Raw genomic sequence first — 8,428 nt, forward strand, 5'->3', positions numbered from 1 at the left:
GCTGATTAATGTAATAGATTACCTGCAGCACTGATGGCAAAAGGGAATCATTGCCCTTCTGCACACTGAACTCCAAATGTGCATTAGAAGTAGTATAGGTGTAACACTGGGACCAAAAAAAAACATCTAGTTCCTTAAGTCTTCCTTTCTCTGGCTGCATAGCTCTGCTCCAAGGGTTAAAGTCACATGTATTCAGCCGAAACAGGTATTTACATTTTGAGATTTTATTTTAAGTTGTCATCAACTACATACTCTGATCAGTGTGTGTCAAGTAATGAAAACTCCTGCTCTGGGCTTCCTATGTTTCAACTTCTAGCATAATGGAAATAGGAACTAACCAAGCAAGTCTGTCATTTTGCATGAGCCCCTTTTTCTGGTCTATGCTTTTTTTTAGTTTGCTTTACAAATTGCCATAACAGACACCCTGCCATTTGACAAAAGGGTTTCAAAAAGAAATTTGCTTGACACTGCAGTCTTCCTAAGACAGCACTTAAGTATCTGTCACATGTCCAGTAAATGCCCTTTTATGCACTTCTAGTACCCTATATCCATATCTGATCACCGTTGCAAGGTATGAGCTATTAGACCACAAATGCAGGGGAAAGCAAAAAGCACCTGCAAATTAGCCTCATTGATTAATTTCCCTAACATTCACAAAACAATGAATCCATTTACTCACAAACAATCAATTAAAGATAAAAGCATTGCTAATACTAGCACAAATAGTACAAAAATGCTCTTTTATGAGCATCTTATGTTTCTTTGCTTTTTTTTTAGCAGTTACCAATATTTACAGCTAGGTGGTGAACACAAAGTATACTCTTGCCCACAGAATAGAATAGCTATTTTATCAATTATTTTAACTGGTAATTCACTCTCAGCAGTCACAATCTACTTTCAGAGACTTTGACAATTTTCAGAACAAAAGTTGGTGTGTCTACTAACTATAAATGCACTACCCTACCTCTCCTTAAATTGATGAATGAATTCCTCTCACATTTAATTTTCCGAGGAAGATGTAAAATTGTAAAGTTTGAGAAGAACAAAACAAGATATACAGGGAAATACAAGATATAGATATAGATATAGATATACAAGATATAGAGGGAAATACCTGTCACTCTTCAAAACAGTGGAGCAGATACAAAATACTCCATTGCATAGTGGGACTAGTCAGAAAAAAATACTTCACAGAATCACAGAATCATCTAGGTTGGAAGAGACCTCCAAGATCACCTAGTCCAACCTCTGATCTAACATTAACAAGACCTCCACTAAACCATATCACTAAGGACTACATCTAAACGTCTTTTAAAGACCTCCAGGGATGGCGACTCAACCACTTCCCTGGGCAGCCCATTCCAATCCCTAACAACCCTTTCAGTAAAGAAGTTCTTCCTAACATCCAACCTAAACCTCCCCTGGCGCAACTTTAGCCCCTTGTCCTATCAACGGGCACGTGGGAGAATAGACCAATCCCCACCTCTCTACAGCCTCTTTAAGGTACCTCTAGAGAGCAATAAGGTCGCCCCTGAGCCTCCTCTTCTCCAGGCTAAACAACCCCAGCTCCCTCAGCTGCTCCTCGTAAGACTTGTTCTCCAGACCCCTCACCAGCTTCATTGCCCTTCTCTGGACTCTCTCGAGCACCTCCATGTCCTTCCTGTAGCGAGGGGCCCAAAACTGAACACAGTACTCAAGGTGCGGCCTCACCAGAGCCGAGTACAGGGGGACAATCACTTCCCTAGTCCTGCTGGCCACACTGCTTCTTATGCAAGCCAGGATGCTGTTGGCCTTCTTGGCCACCTGAGCACACTGCTGGCTCATATTCAGCTGCCTATCAACCAGTATTCCCAGGTCCTTCTCTGCCAGGCAGCTTTCCAACCACTCATCTCCCAGCCTGTAGCTCTGCTTGGGGTTGTTGTGCCCCAAGTGCAGGACATGGCACTTGGCCTTGTTGAACTTCATACAGTTGACCTCAGCCCATCGGTCCAGCCTATCCAGATCCTCCTGCAGAGCCTTCCTACCCTCGAGCAGATCGACACATGCACCTGACTTGGTGTCGTCTGCAAACTTTCTGAGGGTGCACTCAATCCCCTCATCCAGATCATCGATAAAGATATTGAAGAGGACCGGCCCCAGCACTGAGCCCTGGGGGACTCCACTAGTGACCGGCCTCCAACTGGATTTGACTCCATTCACCACAACTCTTTGGGCCCGGCTATCCAGCCAGTTTTTAACCCAACGAAGCATACACCAGTCCAAGCCATGAGCAGCCAGTTTCTTGAGGAGAATGTTGTGGGAAACAGTGTCAAAAGCCTTACTGAAGTCAAGGTAGATCACATCCACAGCGTTTCCCTCGTCCACTAAGCGTGTCACTTTGACATAGAAGGAGATCAGGTTCGTCAAGCAGGACCTGCCTTTCATAAACCCATGCTGACTGGGCCTGATCGCCTCGTTGCCCTGCAAGTGCCGCGTGACGACACTCAAGATAATCTGCTCCTTGAGCTTCCCTGGCACTGAAGTCAAACTAACAGGCCAATAGTTCCCCGGGTCTACCCTCCGGCCCTTCTTGTAGATAGGCGCCACATTTGCTAGCCACCAGTCGATTGGGACCTCCCCTGATAGCCAGGACTGCTGATAAATAATGGAAAGCGGCTTGGCCAGCTCCTCCGCCAGTTCTCTCAGTACCCTCGGGTGGATCCCATCCGGCCCCATTAACTTGCATACATCTAAGTGCATTACGACAGGTGCCAGTAATCTACTGTTGGTAATGAAGGAGGAAGGAAATCACCCTCAGAAAAGATGGACAGAATTCATCTCTACAGAATGGCAGCCTGCTTTCATTCACTGGGGAAATGAAAGTGACAACAACAATTGAGACACTCTACGGTCATGACAGCAATTTCTTTAAGTTATCATCCATAACTCAGGCCTTAGAGCAGCAAAACTATCTTGCGATGCTAATTCAGAAGTATTGTTAATTTAGTGCCTCCAGTAGCAGATACACTGATATATATTAACAGCTTATTCTGTGAAAGAGCAGATGCAACCTTAAGTGCATGAACTGCAGGTATACATTTTGTAACTGTATGGCAACCACACCACAGCAGCTAAGACTAAACAAACCAACAGTAAGAAAAGGATTACCAATTAAGCAAGGACAGCCTATTGAATATGATACAGTTGTAGAGAGAAATATCTAAGCTATCACTCCACCTAGAAAGCTCATGATGGAGCAACATGGGTGTTCCTACAGCTTTCACTTCAAGCCCAAAATGTAATATGTGCAATTGATTCATATAAACTAAGAAACTTTAAGGTAACTTTATTTTCTGAAGCTGTGGGGCATTAATACTCTCTTCAACATTAAGACAGAACATGATTCAATTAGAATTTCAGATACACGAAGTAATCATGTAAATATGGCTATGTGCCTGGCACTCAAATCTGAAAATTACAGCTTTGCCATACCATTTCAGAAATAGCACAAAATATGGGGAAAAGAGCATATTTCTGCTGTAAAGCTGATCCTAAAAAGGGATTGCACAAAATATGCAGCTCTAGAGAAATGGTGTTAGAGCACAAAAACTGTAATGAATGCTTAACTTTAGTGATTGTTTTTCATGGCAGCCCTGAAGTAGTCACCAAATCTGGCATCGGGAAGAATTTCTCTAGGAGCATATTGGCAACAACCCTAGCTGCTTCTGTCCTTTTCTCCCCTCCCTTAAGTACTAAGCAGAGATAATCTGTTAAGAACAGCTGGCATGTCCCATTCATACAAGTTTGTCTCTCTAATTGCAAAGGGAAGGAATGCCTGAGATAGAAATATAGATGGAGAACAGCTTCATTTAGTTAAGGTTAAAAGAATAAAACTTGGTATTTTCTAGAGATTAACATAAACTTGTATCAGAAAAAAAGTCAGTGGTTTTTGAATCAAAGAAGCGTTATTTAAAACTTAATCATTGGTTTGCTCATGGCAAAAATGTAATTAATACTCTCAATCTATAATGATTCCTTGCCTAAATTCAACATTTAGAATTTTTAGATTTTTTTTTAATGCATTAAAGTGTAGAGTACCCAGCTAGATGTACAGAATGCCTTTCAAGCTCTCAGTTTTGTGAAATACAAGAACCAACAGAGATCAGGATCAGCAGAACAAAAGCCCAGAACACATTTGCCAGTTATCCATGGCCCTGCCTTACAAACAGCTCTCTGGATACACCCTCTTCCTCATGACACAGCCATCATATTTTTGTTCCATAAAAAGATAATCCTTGACTCAAAAACAAACAAACAAACAACAGAACAAAACCAGCTTCCCTCCCCCTTAAACTGTTCTTAAATATTAAAATGGAGGAAATCTGCTAGAAATGTTTGTTTTGAAACATGCATATTACATGAGGTTTCTTCAAAGCAAAGGCAGGCAAGAAGATATAAAGATACTTATAACAGGGAACTTCTGCTGAGTCTCTGGGAGAAAAAGAGAGTTTATTTCTGGTGGAAGAAGGGACAGGCAACTCAGGGAGAGTACAAGGAAGTTGCTAGCATAGGCAGAGAAAAAAATCAGGAAGGCTAAGGCCCAGCACGAGCTCAACCTGGCCGCTATAGTTAAAGACAACAAAAATATTTTTATAAATATATTAAAGGTAAGAGGATGGTCAAGGAGAATCCCCATCCTTTCCTGGACACACGGGGGAACATGACTACTGAGGGTAAGGAAAAGGCTGAGGTTCTTAATGCCTTCTTTACATCTGTCTTTACTAGCCAGACCACTTATCCTCGGGGTACTCAGCCTCCCAACCTGGAAGTCTGGGACGGGGAGCAGAAGAAATCCCCCACGATTCAGGTGGAAACAGTTAGAGACCTGCTACTCCACCTGGACTGTCACAAGTCCATGGGGCCAGATGGGATTCACCCAAGGGTGTTGAGGGCATTGGCGGATATGATTGTCGAGCCTCTTTCCATCATCTATCACAGATCATGGTCATCCGAAGTGGTCCCGGGTAACTGGAGACTTGATAATGTGACGCCCATCTATCAGAAGGGTCGTAAGGAGGACCCGGGGAACTACAGGCTTCTCAGCCTGAACTCTGTGCCAGGAAAGGTGATAGAACAAATCATCTTCAGTGCAACCACACAGCATGTGCAAGACAAACAAGGGATCAGGCCCAGCCAGCATGGGTTCATGAAAGGCAAGTCCTGCCTGACCAACCTCATCTCCTTCTATGACCGGGTGACCCGCCTGGTGGATGAGGGAAAGGCTGTTGACATAGTCTACCTAGACTTCAGCAAGGCCTTTGACACTGTCTCCCACAGCATTCTCCTGGAGAAGCTGGCAGCCCATGGCTTGGACAGGTACACTCTTTGCTGGGTTAAAAACTAGCTGGACGGCCAGGCCCAGAGAGTGGTGGTGAATGGAGTGAAATCCAGCTGGCAACTGGTCATGAGTGGTGATCCCCAGGGGTCGGTGTTGGGGCCCACCTTCTTTAATATCTTTCTTGATGATTTGGATGAGGGAATTGAGTGCACCCTCAGTAAGTTTGCAGATGACACCAAGTTGAGGGGAAGTGTTGATCTGCCGGAGGGTAGGAAGGCTCTGCAGAGGGACCTGGACAGGTTGGGTCAATGGGCAGAGGCCAGTGGGATGAGGTTCAACATGGCTAAGTGCCGGGTCCTGAACTTTTGCCACGACAACCCCATGCAACACTGCAGGCTTGGGGCAGAGTGGTTGGAAAGCTGTGCAGAGGAAAAGGATCTGGGGGTGTTGGTCAACGCTCGCCTGAACATGAGCCGGCAGTGTGCCCAAGTGGCCAAGAAGGCCAAAGGCATCCTGGCTTGTATCAGAAATAGTGTTTTGGGCCCCTCACTTCGAGAAAGACATCGAGGCCCTGGAGAGTGTCCAGAGAAGGGCTATGAAGCTGGTGAAGGGTCTGGAATACAAGTCCTATGCGGAGCGGCTGAGGGAACTGGGGTTGTTTAGTCTGGAGGAGAGGAGGCTCAGGGGAGACCTTATTGCTCTCTACAACTACCTGAAAGGAAGTTGTGGGGAGCTGGATGTTGGCCTCTTCTCGCAGATAACTAGTGATAAAACAAGAGGGAATGGCCTCAAGTTGCGCCAGGGGAGTTTTAGGTTGGAAATGAGGAGACATTTCTTCTCAGAAAGAGTAGTCAGACATTGGAATGGGTTGCCCAGGGAGGTGGTGGAGTCCCTGGGGGTGTTTAAGGAAAAGTTGGACCTAGTGCCTAGGGACATGGTTTAGTGGGTGATATTGGTGGTAGGGGGATGGCTGGACCAGAAGATCTTGGAGGTCTTTTCCAGCCTTAATGATTCTGTGATTCTGTGGTTCTGTGATTCTGTGATTCTATAATAGTGAAAATGGTAGTTCACAAAAATAAATAAATAATAATAATAATAATCTGATCCTGTAATCTACATGTTGACAGACTGTTGGGCTCCATCTCTCCTCCAAGCAGTAGATACTTGTGTCTTATATTCTTCTACTCGACTGCTTTCAACAGATCAGACTTCTGGGATTTAATTTAACAGTTTCAACTTTATTAATCTGTCACAAGAACAGCCTCACTTTGATAATGGTAGCTACTCCAATTATGGCTAGGTCTAGGGTTGAAAAGTACAATGACTCATTCGTGGCACATGAGAAGCAATAAAATGTTGCATTAAAGTTTTACAGCTTTAAAAATGTGGTCACTTTTTTCATTTAATTTGTCACTTAGCTTTTACTAAGAGGACATTTAAACTGCAGTAAAAGGCAAATGGGGCTTTTAGTTTAAATGTAATCACCATATTTAAATGATTTGTGATAGTGCAGTGTCTGAGTGAGAACGCTTGTTTCACAGTGGGCCCTGATGGTGATATGTGACATTTATATTCAGATCCTGTATTATCCATGTGGCTAAATGGCTTCCAATTTCATTTCACATCCAGAAGCCTGCAGAAAACACCAATTAACTTGCAGATCCCATTTACCGACAAAACCCAGCTTTTTCTCAACGTCTGGCATCTGGCAGTACGCAACATTTAATTTCAAAGCAGAGCCTTGCAGTCATCATGATCCCTGTGCTGGGGCACAAAGTCAAATTTTCCCTTTTGATTAAAGAAATATTTTTACTTTTGTAGGTCACAAGCAACTATTACTTAATTTTGATGTATGAATATTAAAGAATTACTGCTGTAGTAAGATTGCACGGACCATGTTGTTCCCTCTAAACTACAAAGGTTAACTGACCTTTCCTTGAAATCAGAGATCTCAGTTCAACAGGCATCAGCAGATATTTATTGTGCGTTTCCATATTCCTCCATTTTGTCAATGCAAATTAATTAAAAGGCAAACCAAGGGGCTTCAGATAATTAATCATTCCAGTAGACTGAAGTCTTCAACTATGGTTGCTGAGAGTTAAACACCTAAAGATCAGCATGTGGAATTTAACTCCCAAGACATCATTTATACAGCAACAATGTGCAGAATTCCAGCTCAGCTCTAAACTCTGAAAAGTGCATTAACATATTAGTGGCAAATTGGAAGTGTTCACCAGTGCATCACTGAAGTCACATATACATTCTTCTAGCATGAGAAGTATATGAGCAAGGCTTACAGCTTCAGCTTGTAATCCTGATACTTCCAATACTGCACCTTTAGAGTTCTGTAAGTAACATTTAGCTCAACCCATTCTTTGACATACAATAGGGGAATCAGATGAGCAGAAGTATTATATTCTTCCTCTTGATCTTGATCTAAAGACTTCAAAAAAAAAAAAGCCATAACTAGCTAGTTAACTTGAGACCATTGGAACTGTAAATTGCTTACTGAATTAGGACTTTATATTAGAAAATTGCCAGGCTTACACTTAGATGTGAAGTATTTTTATTTATTATTTTTTAAATCAGCATCTTTGAACACTCAAACCCAGTCTGACTTCTACTGAAGTCAACACAATTTACTTCAGTAGAAACAGATCAGAGACCAGTGTGTCCTTCCAGTACCCTTGCCAAATTGCCTTGCAATTTGTCCTGGTTTCAGCTAGGATAGAGTTAATTTTCCTCCTAGTAGCTGGTAGGGTGCTATGTTTTGGATTAGGATGAGAAGAGTGCTGATAACATGCTGATGTTTTAATTGTTGTAGAGCAGTGCTTACACCAAGCCAAGGACTTTTCAGCTTCTCGCTCTGTCCTGCTAGCGAGCAGGCTAGGGATGCAGCAGGAGCTGGGAGGGGACAGACCCAGGACAGCTGACCCAAACTGGCCAAAGGGGTATTCCATACCATCTGACGTCATGCTGAACAATATATAGGGGTGGCTAGCCGGGGTGGGGGGGGGGCCGGCTGCTCGGGGATAGGCTGGGCATCGGTCAACGGGTGGTGAGCAATTGCATTGTGCATCACTTGTTTGTACACATTATTAGTAGTAGTAC

General features: G+C 43.3%; 1 protein-coding gene across 1 annotated transcript in view; it reads right to left on the reverse strand.

The window, feature by feature from the left end:
• The window catches only part of LOC121062420 (zinc finger SWIM domain-containing protein 6-like), a 199,573-nt gene that overhangs the window by 69,074 nt on the left and 122,071 nt on the right, over window positions 1-8,428 (reverse strand). The gene's annotated exons all lie outside the window — the stretch shown is intronic.

This window comes from Cygnus olor, chromosome W, assembly GCF_009769625.2.
Source record: "Cygnus olor isolate bCygOlo1 chromosome W, bCygOlo1.pri.v2, whole genome shotgun sequence".
NCBI classification, from domain to species: domain Eukaryota; kingdom Metazoa; phylum Chordata; class Aves; order Anseriformes; family Anatidae; genus Cygnus; species Cygnus olor.